Source organism: Carassius carassius, chromosome 43 (genome assembly GCF_963082965.1).
Source record: "Carassius carassius chromosome 43, fCarCar2.1, whole genome shotgun sequence".
NCBI lineage: Eukaryota > Metazoa > Chordata > Actinopteri > Cypriniformes > Cyprinidae > Carassius > Carassius carassius.
Genome location: NC_081797.1, coordinates 8463380 through 8480025, shown reverse-complemented (window position 1 = coordinate 8480025; position 16646 = coordinate 8463380). Strand labels below are relative to the sequence as shown.

The 16646-nt window shown below is 35.4% G+C and overlaps 1 protein-coding gene across 1 annotated transcript in view; it reads left to right on the top strand.

Moving 5' to 3' along the window:
* LOC132125018 (sphingomyelin phosphodiesterase 3-like) overlaps positions 1-16646 on the top strand; it is a 47812-nt gene that overhangs the window by 6868 nt on the left and 24298 nt on the right. The window lies entirely within an intron of this gene.

The window sequence follows — 16646 nt, the reverse complement described above, 5'->3', positions numbered from 1 at the left end:
GGTCCAATTATTTTGGGGCGATGCCCCTAGTGGCTGTTGTTGGTACATTTGCATTTTGGTGCATATTGAGTATGCTGGAAAAACTGTACATTCACAAGTGTCTGATTTATACTGCTTATTTAGTTTTTATGTAATAACATATTTTTAAAAAATGTTTTATTTATCATTATGTAATAACAATTACATGAGATTTTATCATTGCTTAACAATGAGGCAAATTATAATTTTTTATTAATTTACATTTACATTTATTCATTTAGCAGATTCTTTTATCCAAAGCGACTTACAGATGAGGACAGTGGAAGCAATCAAAAACAACAAAAAGAGTAATGATATATAAATGCTATAAAAAGTTTCAGTTAGGTTAACACAGTACACGTAGCATGGGATTTTAAATAATATAATAAATAAAAAGAAAAAAGATAGAATAAAAAAAGAATAGTGCAAGCTAGTATTAGAGATCTTTACACATATACACATACACACACACACACACACACACACACACACACACACACACACACACACACACATACAATAGCATAATAAATGAAAATAAAAATAGAATTCAAAAAGATTACAAAGGTAGTTAGATTTATTTTTTTTAAGAATAGAATTAGAATAGTGAGTGTTAAAGTTATAGGGTCAAATAAAGATGGAAGAGATGTGTTTTAAGCCGATTCTTGAAGATGGCTAAGGACTCAGCTGCTCGGATTGAGTTGGGGAGGTCATTCCACCAGGAGGGAACATTTAATTTAAACGTCCGTAAAAGTGACTTTGTGCTTCTTTGGGATTGCACAATCAAGCTACGTTCACTTGCAGAATGCAAGCTTCTAGAGGGCACATAAGTCTGAAGTAACAAATTTAGGTAAATGGGTGCAGAGCCAGTGGTTGTTTTGTAGGCAAACATCAATGCCTTGAATTTTATACGAGCAGCTATTGGAAGTCAGTGCAAAATTGATTAACAGAGGTGTGACGTGTATTCTTTTTGGCTCATTAAAAATTAATCTTGCTGCCGCATTCTGAATTAATTGTAAAGGTTTGATAGAATTGGCTGGAAGACCTGCCAAGACGGCATTGCAATAGTCCAGCCTGGACAGAACAAGAGCTTGAACAAGGAGTATATATATATATATATATATATATATATATATATATATATATATATATATATTTGGGCTCTCTGACATTGAGATTAAAATGAGTTATTTAGTGAATTGAGTTAGTTAGTATGTATTTTATTATAATAACTATTATTAATATTACAATTTTACATGCTAATTAATTATTCTGGAGTTTCATGAACTGCAGTGTATTGTGTAAAATTGTATGTGCTAAACACCATCCTGGTCAGTCCTGGCACACTTGGAAAGTATGAGCAAAAAAGGCTGTAAAAATAAATCCATGCTGTGTATTCTTTTAATCTTTTTTTTTATTCACAAAAATAAAACTTTTCATTTATGTACACCAACTGAAAATGGGGGGGGGGGGGGGGGGCTGATAAAAATAAATGTTTTTCTCCAGTACACATTGGGCCACAATTATTAGCACTCTTAGAAATTCTTTTGGATAAAATATCTCAGAAGCATATTACATTTGACATTTCAAATTTGTGCAAAAAGATTTTTCCCTAACGTTTTTTCCCAGCAAGGATGACAATTTATGTATTATTATTATTATTATTATTTTTTTTTTTTTTACATATTATTTTAACCGTATTATTACAAAGTCAACATAAAATCAAAATTCACATTTTTTATTGATTAATGATTAGACAGTCACAATGATGATGTTTATTATTACAACCCGAATTCCGGAAAAATTGGGACGTTTTTTAAATTTTAATAAAATGAAAACTAAAGGAATTTCAAATCACATGAGCCAATATTTTATTCACAATAGAACATAGATAACGTAGCAAATGTTTAAACTGAGAAATTTTACACTTTTATCCACTTAATTAGCTCATTTAAAATTTAATGCCTGCTACAGGTCTCAAAAAAGTTGGCACGGGGGCAACAAATGGCTAAAAAAGCAAGCAGTTTTGAAAAGATTCAGCTGGGAGAACATCTAGTGATTAATTAAGTTAATTGATATCAGGTCTGTAACATGATTAGCTATAAAAGCTTTGTCTTAGAGAAGCAGAGTCTCTCAGAAGTAAAGATGGGCAGAGGCTCTCCAATCTGTGAAAGACTGCGTAAAAAAATAGTGGAAAACTTTAAAAACAATGTTCCTCAACGTCAAATTGCAAAGGCTTTGCAAATCTCATCATCTACAGTGCATAACATCATCAAAAGATTCAGAGAAACTGGAGAAATCTCTGTGCGTAAGGGACAAGGCCGGAGACCTTTATTGGATGCCCGTGGTCTTCGGGCTCTCAGACGACACTGCATCACTCATCGGCATGATTGTGTCAATGACATTACTAAATGGGCCCAGGAATACTTTCAGAAACCACTGTCGGTAAACACAATCCACCGTGCCATCAGCAGATGCCAACTAAAGCTCTATCATGCAAAAAGGAAGCCATATGTGAACATGGTCCAGAAGCGCCGTCGTGTCCTGTGGGCCAAGGCTCATTTAAAATGGACTATTTCAAAGTGGAATAGTGTTTTATGGTCAGACGAGTCCAAATTTGACATTCTTGTTGGAAATCACGGACGCCGTGTCCTCCGGGCTAAAGAGGAGGGAGACCTTCCAGCATGTTATCAGCGTTCAGTTCAAAAGCCAGCATCTCTGATGGTATGGGGGTGCATAAGTGCATACGGTATGGGCAGCTTGCATGTTTTGGAAGGCTCTGTGAATGCTGAAAGGTATATAAAGGTTTTAGAGCAACATATGCTTCCCTCCAAACAACGTCTATTTCAGGGAAGGCCTTGTTTATTTTAGCAGGACAATGCAAAACCACATACTGCAGCTATAACAACAGCATGGCTTCGTCGTAGAAGAGTCCGGGTGCTAACCTGGCCTGCCTGCAGTCTAGATCTTTCACCTATAGAGAACATTTGGCGCATCATTAAACGAAAAATACTTTAAAGACGACCACGAACTCTTCAGCAGCTGGAAATCTATATAAGGCAAGAATGGGACCAAATTCCAACAGCAAAACTCCAGCAACTCATAGCCTCAATGCCCAGACGTCTTCAAACTGTTTTGAAAAGAAAAGGAGATGCTACACCATGGTAAACATGCCCCGTCCCAACTATTTTAAGACCTGTAGCAGAAATCAAAATTGAAATGAGCTCATTTTGTGCATAAAATTGTAAACTTTCTCAGTTTAAACATTTGCTATGTTATCTATGTTCTATTGTGAATAAAATATTGGCTCATGGGATTTGAAAGTCTTTTAGTTTTCATTTTATTAAAATTTAAAAAACGTCCCAACTTTTCCGGAATTCGGGTTGTATGACCCATAGGGGTTATTAATAATAATAGGTTTATTATTATTAATATTCTAATATTACATGCTAATGATTTATTCATGAGTTTGAACCAAGCTGTAATGCGTAAAATTTAAGGTGCTAAATATAAATATATAGCCTATATACATAAAACCCAGTTGTTGGTCTAATTATGAATGATTATTGCTTTGTTATTTTAATATAGGACTGTGATTCATATTAATATTACTATCACTGTTGTTTAAGAAAACTCATGTTTCATATTATATCTTCACTTCACAATTCATTAAATTCCAGATTCCGTTACTATTTTCTCATTGAATAACTTTGTTTGTTAAATACATCACACTATAGTAAAGTGGGCAGCAAATTAAACTTCACATTGATTTTAATAAGGAGGGCTGCCATTTGTTGCAACATTTTGTAGTCTAATGTGATTTTTGTGTGGCTTATAAATACTTTTTAGGCTGCTGTGTGTATGGCAAAAGCAAACGTCTGTGTGTAATTAAGCCTGATGGTCTCCTGCTATTATAAACCAGTAGCAGCTCTATACACATCAGAGACATATGGATGTTAATGTGGGCTGCTGTGGTGCCAGGCAGCAGGAGAGGGTGTTGTAGGTGCTGATATGCTGTCACAGAACTTGTTATGCTCAGCAGGAAAAGCAAAAGAACATGTGCACCGTCTCTGTCCTGCTGGGCCACCTCTCTCTTTTCCTGCCACATGGTCATATGACCAACCGCTCACCTCTGTTTCCTTTGTCGGATGGGTTTTAGGGCGGTTTCCCTGGCAACTCTGTTCTCGTATGCTTGTGTTTGCTCTGACAATGCCGCCCCCTTTCCACCCCTCCCGTCCTCTGCTGGCGCTCTGGGCTGTGCTTGTCTCGTTCTGTTCATCTGCTGTAGCTATGATGTAATAAGACATGAAGGATCAGGTGCTTTCAACGAGACACATCAACTCTGACACTCTTAAACTGCATGATGGACTCCCTGAGACACTGAGGAACCACAAGGTAGTTATAGGCCAATATATCAACCCAGGCAGATTAGAGGCAGGCTATTTTGAGATTATTGTCTTGGTCGATTAACAACCTGGTGCCTGTTACAAAATTTACCAACAGCCTTGTCAATACAAATAGTTATTCAGAAAGGATTTTCAATTCAATATTAAACATTTTTTTGTGTACATATTTATTTATTTTTAGATATGATCATTTCCATTGCTATTTTATTTTATTCTGCTCTGTTTAATTTAATTTAATTTAATTTATTTTGTTTTATTTCTGTTACAAGGAGTTGTGACCACTTAGGTGTGGATGCTTTATTCATAAATCGTAGTGAGACAGGCAGGGTCAGTAACAGCAAACAGAATCATCCAAGTTAATCCAAAAGTGTATTTCAAAAACAGGCAGAGGTCAGGGCAAGCAGCAAACAATCGCAAAAACAGACACAGTCCAAAATCAAAGAAAACTAAGGCAAGGAAATGTTACAGGCTAGCAATCAACTGTGATGGGAGAGTGTATGTGTGCCATTCTTAAAGTGAGACTAATGAGGTAAGGAGAGACAGGTGACAGCAATTGATGATGAGTGCAGCTGAGTTTGGGCAAAGGATTATGGGAAATGGAGTCCTGGGTGAATGATAATAATCAGGGAGGAAGTGCCCACATGTGGAGCTCATGGGCACTCCAGCTGGTGATAGTGATAATTTAGTTTTATTAATTTTTTTTTTGTTTAATTAAATTAAATTTTTTTTTTTACTTTGTCTTGTTTTGTTTTGTTTAATTTTTCATTTGATTAATTTTGTTTTGTTTCTTTTATTTATTTTTTGTTTTGTTTCATTTTATTTATTTTAGTTTGTTTGGTTTAATTTGTTTTTTTTCATTTTATTTAGTTTCATTTAGTGTAGTTTTTCTTTGCTTTGTTAATTTTTTTTAATTGTATGTACGATGTACATATGGTATTGGGCCGTAAGTACTATGTTTTTTTTTCTTTCTCTTTGTAGTTGTAATTATTAATCTGATATTTGGCTGCAGAAGAGGATAATATCAGGGCATATTCGTCCCATTTTTAGGCCAGTTAATGAAAGTGCTGTTTTTCACTCTTTGTCTTTTATTTTGAAGTATTACTTTAAGCATATATTTGGGATTTAACTGTTTTTAACAGACCAAACAATACAGTTTTATAATTTTGTCATCAAACTGGTTATTAGTCATAAAAATAATTGGCTACCGGTGTCAGTCAGACTACAATGTCTGTGCTCTGCATTTGTTGCAAAAATATTGGAAGAATAAAGTAAGCAAATGACTCATTTGCATCAGAGCTGAGGAACATTTGGATGACGCTTGAATGTGGCTTGTTTTCCCTTCCTGTTCATGTTTGGATGATACTGTGTTGACTGTACACTATATTCAATCTGTCTTCAAAATACCCTTTGACCACATTAAATCTACTGAATACTAGAGAAAAATGTTTTCAATCTGAGCAATATAGAGCAAATCAATCCATATCACAGATCTATAGATATTTTTTTCCTCGAGAGAATATGGATTTAAACTTGTGATGTGTGTTTTGTTGTATTTATGTGTGTGTGCAAACATGCGTTTTATTTTCATTTGCTCACATGGGTGCTTTTGAAGACAGGTCAGGGTTTATCGATTTGCAAGTTGTCTTTGTTTTTAGCCACAGAAGTCTGAAAGCAATTTGTATTTGTGTTGGGTCACTAGAGGTCATACAGATGGAAAAAGCGAGCGAGATGGAGAGAGATGTGAGCGGGGGCAGGAGGAGAACCAGGTTAAATGACCACAGAGAAAATGTCATGGAGGAATTATTCCTCTAGTAGACACAGTATGATATGTATAGTAGTGGAATGTTTGTGTTTGTGTGTGTAGCAGAGTATTGATCCATCATGATCTAGATTTGAGAGTATATTTAGAGCAAACACCCTGTGGGGTGGGTGGGTGGGGGGGGGGCATATGGGCCACTGCAAGAGCATGATGGGTAATACTGAATCATCATCATAATCCTCTGGCGTCATTCCACAGACCAAAGGATCTGTGCACAGCAGCTTTATTCATTCAAACACAGTTCAAACAAAGTACATGAGAAAATACTTCTGTTGTATTTTTTTGTTGTTGCAAATATACTTTTTATATTTGTTTATTTATAATAAGATAATTTTTTAATTAACAATTTGAGTGAAGTTTGAATTGATAAAATATTTAATATTTTTATTTTAAATGAAAATCTATTTTTATTTTGGATTATTTATATTAAATATTTAAAGAAAATATTCTGTCATTTTAATTAATTTGCAAATGAATTTTAATACATTTTTTGAATTCTTATTATCCATGTTATCCAGCATGACTCAAAAATGTTTACGAGCATCTGCTCTGTGGTTCTGACCTTTTGTACAAAGGACTTAACATAGTCAAAGTCACAAATCTGCTTACATTTCGATTTGTGACCCAGAAACAGTCTATAATCTTAAATATTTCTTGGTCATTTTAGACCATGAACAGCTCTTTTTGGTTACACTTTTTAAAGGTGTTGGGTTAACATTTTAAGGTGTCTAATTACAGTTAATTATGCATAATTACATGCAAGTAATCCTAAACCTAACCATATAGTAAGTACATGTAGTTACTTAACTATTTCCCCGCCATTGACGACTTATGACGCCATTGAAAGCTGCATAATGTTAAAGAGTAAAATGGGCGATTTACTGGATTTATGCTTTGAAAATCGTACAGAATATTATCCAGATGTAGTTTTTGATGAAAATGTGATTTCCTCACCTTTTTGCTCAAAATTAAGCATTTTTATGAAACCTACCTATATTCAAGAGTTGATAAAAAAAGAATGTTTTAAGCTAGGATAAAACAGTTTGTTTAAAAGTAGAGGCTCTGATCTTTATTTTGGTATATTTTATATATTCAAATATATAATGGAGGCCATCAAATTTTTGTGAAAATCATCAAAATCGCTGGCGGCGGCTGGCAATTTAAAAAAAAAAATGCCGGTATGGAAAGGGTTAATATTACTCAATACTTAAATGTATAATAACATTGTAACAAGGACACTTTAAAATAAAGTGTAACTCTTTTTTTGTCAGAATTTTTAAATAAAAAATCAATTTACAGTGTGCTCTCAAAGTGTTGGCCCCCCACTGTACAGTATGTTCATACCCAAATCACAAGAAATGAACAGTGAGAAAAATCTAGAACAGCCATATCTAATAGCACCTTGCCTCTCCTCTGCCATCCCACGCACTTCTTCACTCAAACACTCGCTGTCTGTCTTGCCCCTGGATGCCACTCAATCTCACAAACGCCCACACAGTAAAAGCACTCATCACCTTGTGTAACCAGGTGTCAGGGACTCTGCATGAGTAATGGTCGCTCCCCGCTGAATGAAAGTGGTGGCACAATCAGACTTGAGTTTCTGCTGCTCTTTGGAAGACAGATAGTCGTGATGATTGTTCTTCTATTGGAAGTAATTCAGTTCATTAAACCAGTTCCATGCATTAAAAAGCTTTAGACTCTCGACTAGTTTAGAGTAAAACTCATCAAACAAGGGGCAGAACCTTGCCTCTATAAAAGTCTTTTGCACAGTCAAGCACCCTTCAATTTTTTTCTTTAATAGTCTAAATGTATTAACACATTTAAACCATAAAACAGTAGGAGGTTTGTTGTTGAAACAGTTAACGGTTGCCAGATTGATAAGGATTACAGCTGCATTGATTAATGCCAGATTATTTAGAATATGACAGTCATAATCCCTCCACAAGGGTGGCACATTGATTAGCATCTGAAATGAGCTTTATCTACCATGCAGAGGAAATGCCATTTGATCTGTTGATTGATTAAATTATATCACAAACATTTTGCCACTGAAATTAGCCTTCGTTTGATAGCAGTCAGAGAATACTCAAGAGAGGCAATGCTTCGGCTGGAATGTCCTCGTCTCATTTCAATCGTGTAATGTCAGCGGCTAAATGAGTGCTCGAGAGCTGTACCCAGTTTCATTAACACCTTGCATACAGCAAGTGTTTGCATCATGGGACTTGAAGACACTTGCCTGGTGATTGCTGTCCCTTGTCAGTCCTATTTATTTATTTTTTTCAATTATATTGAGGCCAGAAAACCATTTGCAAACTATTGGTTGATTACAGTTTAGCATCTGTGATTATACACATACATTGCCAAAACAAATGTTTTTTCAACAATTGTCACCCAAATATTACTTTAATGAACATGAATCTTTATTATGTTAATATATGGCGAACTGAATGTGCTTCTTATTAAATGTTCATACACTGTATGTGTTTTTATGGTGAAAAATCTTGCTAAACATAAATCCCATTGCCTGTTTTTCATGTGCTAAATTCTATGATTATTTGCACATAAATCATAATAAAGTATAAATAAATTACTAAATATAAATTATAAAATATAAACATAAAAAGTAAATTATGTAAAAACAAATAGAGCACATTTAAAATGTTTTCCATATTATTTAAAAAAAGATACTTGAGGAATGACAATTTGTAGACAAATCCGTGTTTAAATTTGCTTAGAAAATGGGAGAAGTCTTTTTGATAGAAGGGTAAATAACTTTAATTTGGCAGCTTAATATTTGATAATTAGACAAGGCTTATTTTTACAGCACAATTTTAGTTTGATGTGGTAACTTCTGTTTGTAAAGTTGTAGTTTATTTTATTTGGTTTCATTTTACTTTATTTCATGCCTTTACCATGGCAATTCTACCATGTTTTTATTTTATTTTATAATTTCTTATTTTATTTTATTGTATTTTATTTAAATATATATATATATATATATATATATATATATAAATGGTTCATTATATTCATATATATATATATATTAGGGCTGTCAAACGATTAATTTTTTTAATCGCAATTAATCGCTGAAGCTTCTTAGTTAACTGCGATTAATCGCGGTTTGAATTGCACGTGTAAAATTCTGTTATTTTGCATATCAAGGCAGTTCTAAGCCCATAATGTAGAATATCTTACCAGCGTTTTCATTGGGAATCAAAAGAACACAAAATTTCCTTTTTGAACTTTTTTTATTAAAAAAAAAAAGTGCAATGTAGACCAACTTCCAAATATTAGGAGGAATAAAGTAACGCAGTGCTTACTTTGAGAGATTACATTTATCAGGCCACTCTCTTAAGCTACTTCAAAAATAAACAATAACATTATTAGCAAAACAATTCCTAGCTGGAAATAACAGCAATCAAGTAATATGTAACACTGGTAGGAAATTTCTAACTCGCTTATGACAAACAGAACAGTCTAAAACATTGACGGGCACAGCGGGATATTTGTAACATTTTCTAGTTTTAAATGAAGAATGTCATCCTTGTAATTAACCTGTGCTGAACATGGATGAAAAAAAAGTCCAAATGACAGTAAGATTAAATGAAAAATAGTGCATGATTGGACATGGGATTCAGAACTATCTGAGTTCTAAGTTGTCTCTCCTATTTCTTTTCTTTAACCCAATTGCTAACACACACCAGTCTGGTGACATTAGCAGTGGACAGTGCTGCTCTCTTTTTTTGCAAAATGTGACCAGAGAGTGAGAACAGTCTTTCACACGGTACCGTTGTTGCAGGTGTAGCCAGATATTTTTGTGCTAGAGGTGCCAAGGTTGGGTAGGCCCTTGCGTGTCCAGACCACCATTCCAATGGACAGTCATCAATGGAGATGCTGGGCTCACCTCTGTACCGATCCACAGACGTGTCAGATGCTGGGTCTTCTTCATCATCTGAATCTGATGCAGCAGCTAACAGAAAGTGCATCTTCTTTTTAGGTGGACCTGGCTCAGGTTCTCTACGAGGCTCAGGTTGCTGGGCACTCTCCTCTTTAATCAACTTCCAGACTTCCTCCCTTTCAGATCTGGGAAGGCATTTCAGATCCTTAAATCTGGGGTCAAGCGCTGTTGCCACTTTCAACCACTGGAGATTGGTGCTTTGTTTTCGCTTTGATAGGTCAGATGTGAAGGCCGCTTTAAACCGGAGCACATAACCTGGATCATCGTCAGAACCAGTCATCAACCGGAACAAATGACACAGTGCAGGCAGGACCGCGGAGCAGGATATGTACTGTTCTCCTCCCAAAAGCTCAGTCACATATCTGCCAAGAAACATAAAGCTCAATCAATTACCAGTTATAAAAAAAAAAAAAAAAAAAAAAGGATGAAGTTAAGCTCCAGTGAAATAAAATTCTAAAAACTCAATTTTTAGAGCATGTGTGTAGGCCTTCCTCCTCTTCATCTTACAGTGCTTTTCATATACATATAACCAATGTTTAAAGCTACAAAAGCAGCAGCATCTAATTTTAGCAATAACTAAATGATTAAAGAGAGACTAATAAATCAGTCACATTTTAATTTTCAACAAAACAAATTCAAAATATTTACCTGCATGGTTCAAGGAGTGTTTCAAGCTTTTCGATCTTCTCCAGTTCTGCATTAGTCAGCATGGCTGGTGTGCCTCTTTGTTGATGGAGTTCAAGTGTAGCCTTGACAGCGTCCTTGTTTCTCAGAAGCCGGGTGATCATGCTGAGAGTGGAGTTCCACCTTGTGGAAACATCTTGGACGAGGGGCTCCTGTGGCTGTCCCAACTCCTCTTGTTGTGCTCGCAATTCAGCTGCATTTGCTGGACTATGCTTAAAATGTCCAACCAATTTGCGGCATTTTGCCAAGACATTCTCAAGACCACTGTCACGGAGTGACATTGTGATCGATCTTTGTAAACTGTGCGCAACGCACGGCATGTGCTCATATGGCAGGAGTCTTGCTGCTGCTGTCATATTACGGGCAATGTCGGTGCCAATTGTTGTCACCTTCCCCGCAATTTCCCACTGCTCTGCAACTTCAGAAAATTGTTCGGCACATTTTTCTGCAAAGTGCCGTTCTTCTGAGTGTTTAACCGCTAAAGCAAACGAATGCAACTTCCAGTCAGCGTCTATGTGGTGTGCAGTAACTCCAAGATAATTCTGGTTGCTTACTGACGTCCAATGATCCCCGGTTAATGCCACAGCATTTGCATTTCGCAGGAGATTGATTTTAGATTGTTTCTCAGCTTCATAAAGCTCCTCTATGCGAGCAACAATTGTTCCCCGCGATGGTAACGTGTAAGCCGGTTCAGAACTTGCCAACCTGATTACATCCCTGAGACCCGAATCTTCAACAATGTTGACTGGTCTGCAATCAGTTGCCACCCATCTGGCGATTGCTGTGGTTAACTTATTTTCATCCAAGGGTCTGCTGCGACGCCCGCACTCAGGAATAGTTCTTTGGCGGGGCTGCGGCTTGCTTGGCGGGGAGGCGTCAGGTGAAACACCGGGGTGTTTCGCCTGGAGGTGGTAACTTAGACTTGACGTGCTCCGATGGTAGCTGAACTCCTTGAAACAAATGCTGCATTGTACCTTAGTGTTGTCAACGGAACCGTCTGATTTTTTTTTAAAGTTAAACAGGTTGTTTAATAATCCGGTCGTACTTTTTCTATCCATCACCTTTTACCGCTTCACAAACCAAAGGGGCTGACTACGGGCTGGTCAAAGGGACAAAACGGCTTACCTGAAATGCGATTAAAAAAAAAAAACGCGTTATGGATTGTTTTTAACTAATCGCGATTAATGCATTAACGCTGACAGCCCTAATATATATATATATATATTTTTTTTTTGCTTGAAGATATTTCCTTTAGCCTGTTTAGATGACTAAGGTACATATTAAATAAGTTCTTGTGTGTGTGTGTGTGTGTGTGTGTGTCATAAATGCCTAAATGGGCATTGACCAGACTGATAGACAACAGCAATACTGTTCATGAGTGAGTGCAGTGTCGCCATGGCAACAAACTCCCTTGAGTGTGCTCAGTGCAGTGTCACTCGCTCACTCTGGTGCTCATACACACACACACACACACACACACACACACACACACACACACACACACACACACACACACACAGATTCATGCACATACACATTAGTCCTGAATAAGCAATGCCCGAGTTCCACATGGAAATTAAAAAATGAGGTAAATGAACCTGACATAAAAGTGATTAAAGCACCTCAGGGTTTGTGCATTATGTCACAATATGTTTTATTAGCCTGACCTTGTTGATTCTATGAATGAATAAAGTAAAATATCTGTACCGATCATGTGTCAGGCCTTTACCACTGAATATGTTTCTTTTTTCTTTTATGTCTATCTCTCTCTCTTCCGGTGGTCTTTTAATAATGAACCAATAGAAAAGTAGCACAGGCTTGCTGATGAGTTTGCACTGATCTCTGAAGTTACCGGATACAAAACCAGCACCCACCTCATGCACACTTATCAGCCTCATCACACACACACACACACACACACACACACACACACACACACACACACACACACACACACACACACACACACACACACACACACACACACACACACACACACTAAGAAGACCAAAAACTGTCCACACATGCACACAAACACCAAGACCTGTCCACACACACACAACAAATTAATCAGCGTTTTGATCAGAGAGTTCACAGGAAGCTAAAACTAAAACATGCTACAGCATTACTCATATGCATTCTTAAAGGAATACTGCATAATTATTATTGTTTTATTTTATTTTTACATTTTTTACACCAGCGCAAACCGTCTTTTGGTCATTAAAATTGTACTGTCAAATTATTTGTCTGCTGAAAAAACAAAACTGTAGTTTATGCACATAAAACATCTACTAAAGAGATACATTCGATAATCATTCTCTTAAAGAGACAGTGTAACCGTGTCACTTTTATTTTCTTAATTGTCCTAAGTTGATCAAACTTAAGGAGAACCTTTACATATTCCTAAGATAATATTTAATTTTATTTCCATACAGTTAGTTTAATAGCTTTTTCTTTCGATTTTGTGGTAAACATTTGACACAGACAGGTTCTCAAAAGCTTTTGTAAGTCACTTTAATTAAATACAGTAGGCCTACTTAATAACCAAAAACCGTTAATAGCTTCTACAGAGCAAATTCTGTGTTTCTAGGTTTATATTGGCTGGTAAACAGTCACAGTCATCGACGTGACATTTGTCAGTGTCTGTCTCTTTCCTCATGGGGAAAGTTGTGATCAGTATTGATTAGAAGGTGAAGGATTCGTGTATAAACAGATCTATAGCTGAGGCTTTCTAAACAAAGTGTTCGCTAACAGACTTCCTGTTGGTGCCCGCATTCATTTAGTTTATTGCCTTGATTATCAGGCTTCTAGTCTGTTCTGGAGCAATATTGACTCACATAGGAAAGTTATCGACGGCACACGTAACATTTAAGTGCATACACTTAAAGTAAACACACGGAGCAGAGAGCTGGTTGTTGAAAACCACAGGTAGAAGTTTCCCGAACACAATAACAACTGTTTTAAGACTACACAAGGATTATATCTCCCAGGAAAGAAAAATTACATCTCTGTAATGTGTTGGTTGTTTTCTCCTAGACAGCTGTTAGATTATAATAAGAGCAAAGAAAGTCTCATTATGAATTATTGTTCATAGTTTGTCTTCTCTAGGGCTTCAGAAGAAATCTCAACAGTCTCAAAAACGTCTGTGATAAAAAGTCAGATCTCAATATGAACCAATGTTTTTGTTGTTAACTAAAATGATTCAAAATCATTTTCAATAATTACAGTTTTTTTCGATTGCTAAATGACAGTGGGCACAACTGGAGTCACATGTGCAAAACTCTTAACTACAGTCTGCACAGCAGCAGTTCATGTGGACCAAACTCTAGTTCATTTTTCATTGCTTGAACACAGTTTTCAAAACTCTACACACTTATCCCATGACTTTAATCACAACCTGCACAACACTGTGGATTTACAGCACTTTGTTCAAATGCCAACACACTGCTGTCAAAACTGTGAACCACACATTCAAAACAGAATAGATTTCAGCCTTGTGCCTTTCAAACACTGCTGATTGCAATTTCAGGATTAGCCCCTCAATTACAGTTTTTTACAGACGCAAGGACACATTTCCCAATACTTATGTCACTTTTGCAAAACTCTTCACAGTGAGCACAACAGAAGTCTATGTGGGCTAAACTGAGGATCAATTATTATTGCTTTGGCACAAAATGCATTCAATGACTACATCTCTCAAATTTCATGAATTCTTTTCTTACTCAGACACAACAACTGCCAAAACTCTTTGTACGTATGGGCCAACTTGCACATGCTTACATACTGTTTTCAAAACTGTTAAACTTATGTTCAAAACAACATAATACAAAACTAAGACGGCAATTTGCTACATTTCTACAGTAATATTTGAATGAAATATTTTTTAAATCTTAAAATTAAATGCTATAAAAACAATTGGACAATTAGTCGATTAGCATTACTATTTTATCTGTATCAGTGGATGATGTGTATACAAATTCTTGTATTTTGGAATTACTCGGTGCAAAAAAATAAAAAAATAAATAAACAACATAAAATATTGACGGATTCTGCATCATGTCTGATTCATTCAAGTAACATATATTGCAGTGAATTATAAACAGAGATGTGTCCTTGTTCTACAAAAGAAGACATTGTATAATGCTACATGTTGTTAGTGTTTTTTAGGTCATTGTTTTGTGAGTGACAAAGTGTGTTTGTCGGCTGTCAACCTTTGCTAGTGTTCTGGAAGTATGAGTTGATTTGAGACCTGAATAAAGTGTTTAGGTTGTTGTAGTGCATTTTGAATGTGAAATGAACTGCTTTGCCAAGCTGAAAGTTGGTTAGGAGAACTGTGTGAAGAGTTTTGCAAAAGTGACCTAAGTATTGAGAAATGTGTCCTGGCGTCTGTAAAAAACTGTATTTGTTAGAATTACAGTATGTACTTTTAGTTTCTACCTTTTTTTCTCATTACTTTACAGTAATTCTGTAAATTACTGCAGACTATTGAAGCAAACTGCTAATTTTCATTTACCTTAAAGAATTATGTTCTAAAAATGTAGATAAATCATGTGAAAGAATGTCAGTCCTTTCTTTGAAGAAAATATTACTTTGTATGAAGTCACTGAAATTGTTCAAACTGTAAAGATGAAAAGTTAGTATTTTCTGTATTGGTGTTTGATGCTAGTGTGTGTTCTGAGTGACAGTGTGTGCTATCTCAATGAGGGTTGTGCAGTGCGTTCTGAGTGACAGTGTGTGTTATCTCAGTGAGGGTTGTGTGTAGTGTTTGGCTGCACTGAGCCTGTTTTGAGCCATGTGTTAAGAGTTGTGTTGCTTGGAATGAGTTTTGCAGGTGATGTGAACTGTTTAGCTCAGGTGACTGTTGCTAGTGCAGACTGTAGTTAAGAGTTTTGCACTTGTAGCTCCAGTTGTGCTCACTGTCGTTTAGCAATCGAAAAAACTGTAATATTAAATGAAAATAAATATGAACTAAAATAAAATGCCATTTAAATATTAAAAACTAAAAATAAATATTTAAAAACTTGGCAATTAACTGAAAATTACTAAAATTATTACAACTAAAATACAAATTAAAGCAAAATTGAAATTTTTAAAAGGTTATCTAAAATATTACTAAAATAGTACATAAATCTTCACAAAATTAAAGCTATATATATATATATATATATATATATATATAAACTAATAAAAAGGACAAATCAAATAAAATTACTTGAACTAAAATTTAAATTAGAAATGTAATTATAAAAATAAAAGCCACTTGAAAATGTGAATAAATGCTATAATATACAATAATAAAATAATAAAATACCACTAATGTAAACTTGAATTTCTCATCAAATACTACCAAATACCAAAACTATCTGAGCTATTTTCTCCATATACATTTAAAGTTGCAGCATAGTATATTACTGGATTAAGTGAATTAGATTCAATTTTTTTTGTTTAGGCAATTTCTATATATCATCATGTTTACAGGACAGCCAATAAGCAGGACTTTTGTAGTTGAGTAGGTTGATTTTGGAAAAGAGCCCCTGTCTAACAGTCCCAGAGAGGATAATATCACTTACTGAACCTTTAAATGGAGCATAAAAGTGAAGTAATGTCCCCTGAGCTATTAAAGAGCAATCTTTGAGCAATAAAATGTTCCTCTGTGCTGACCCAGATCATCTAACTGGGCACTGATAGATTTACATCTAGTTATCTGTCAGTTTCAGTATAGATTTAGAAGGTTAATTCACCCAATAATGAAAATTAT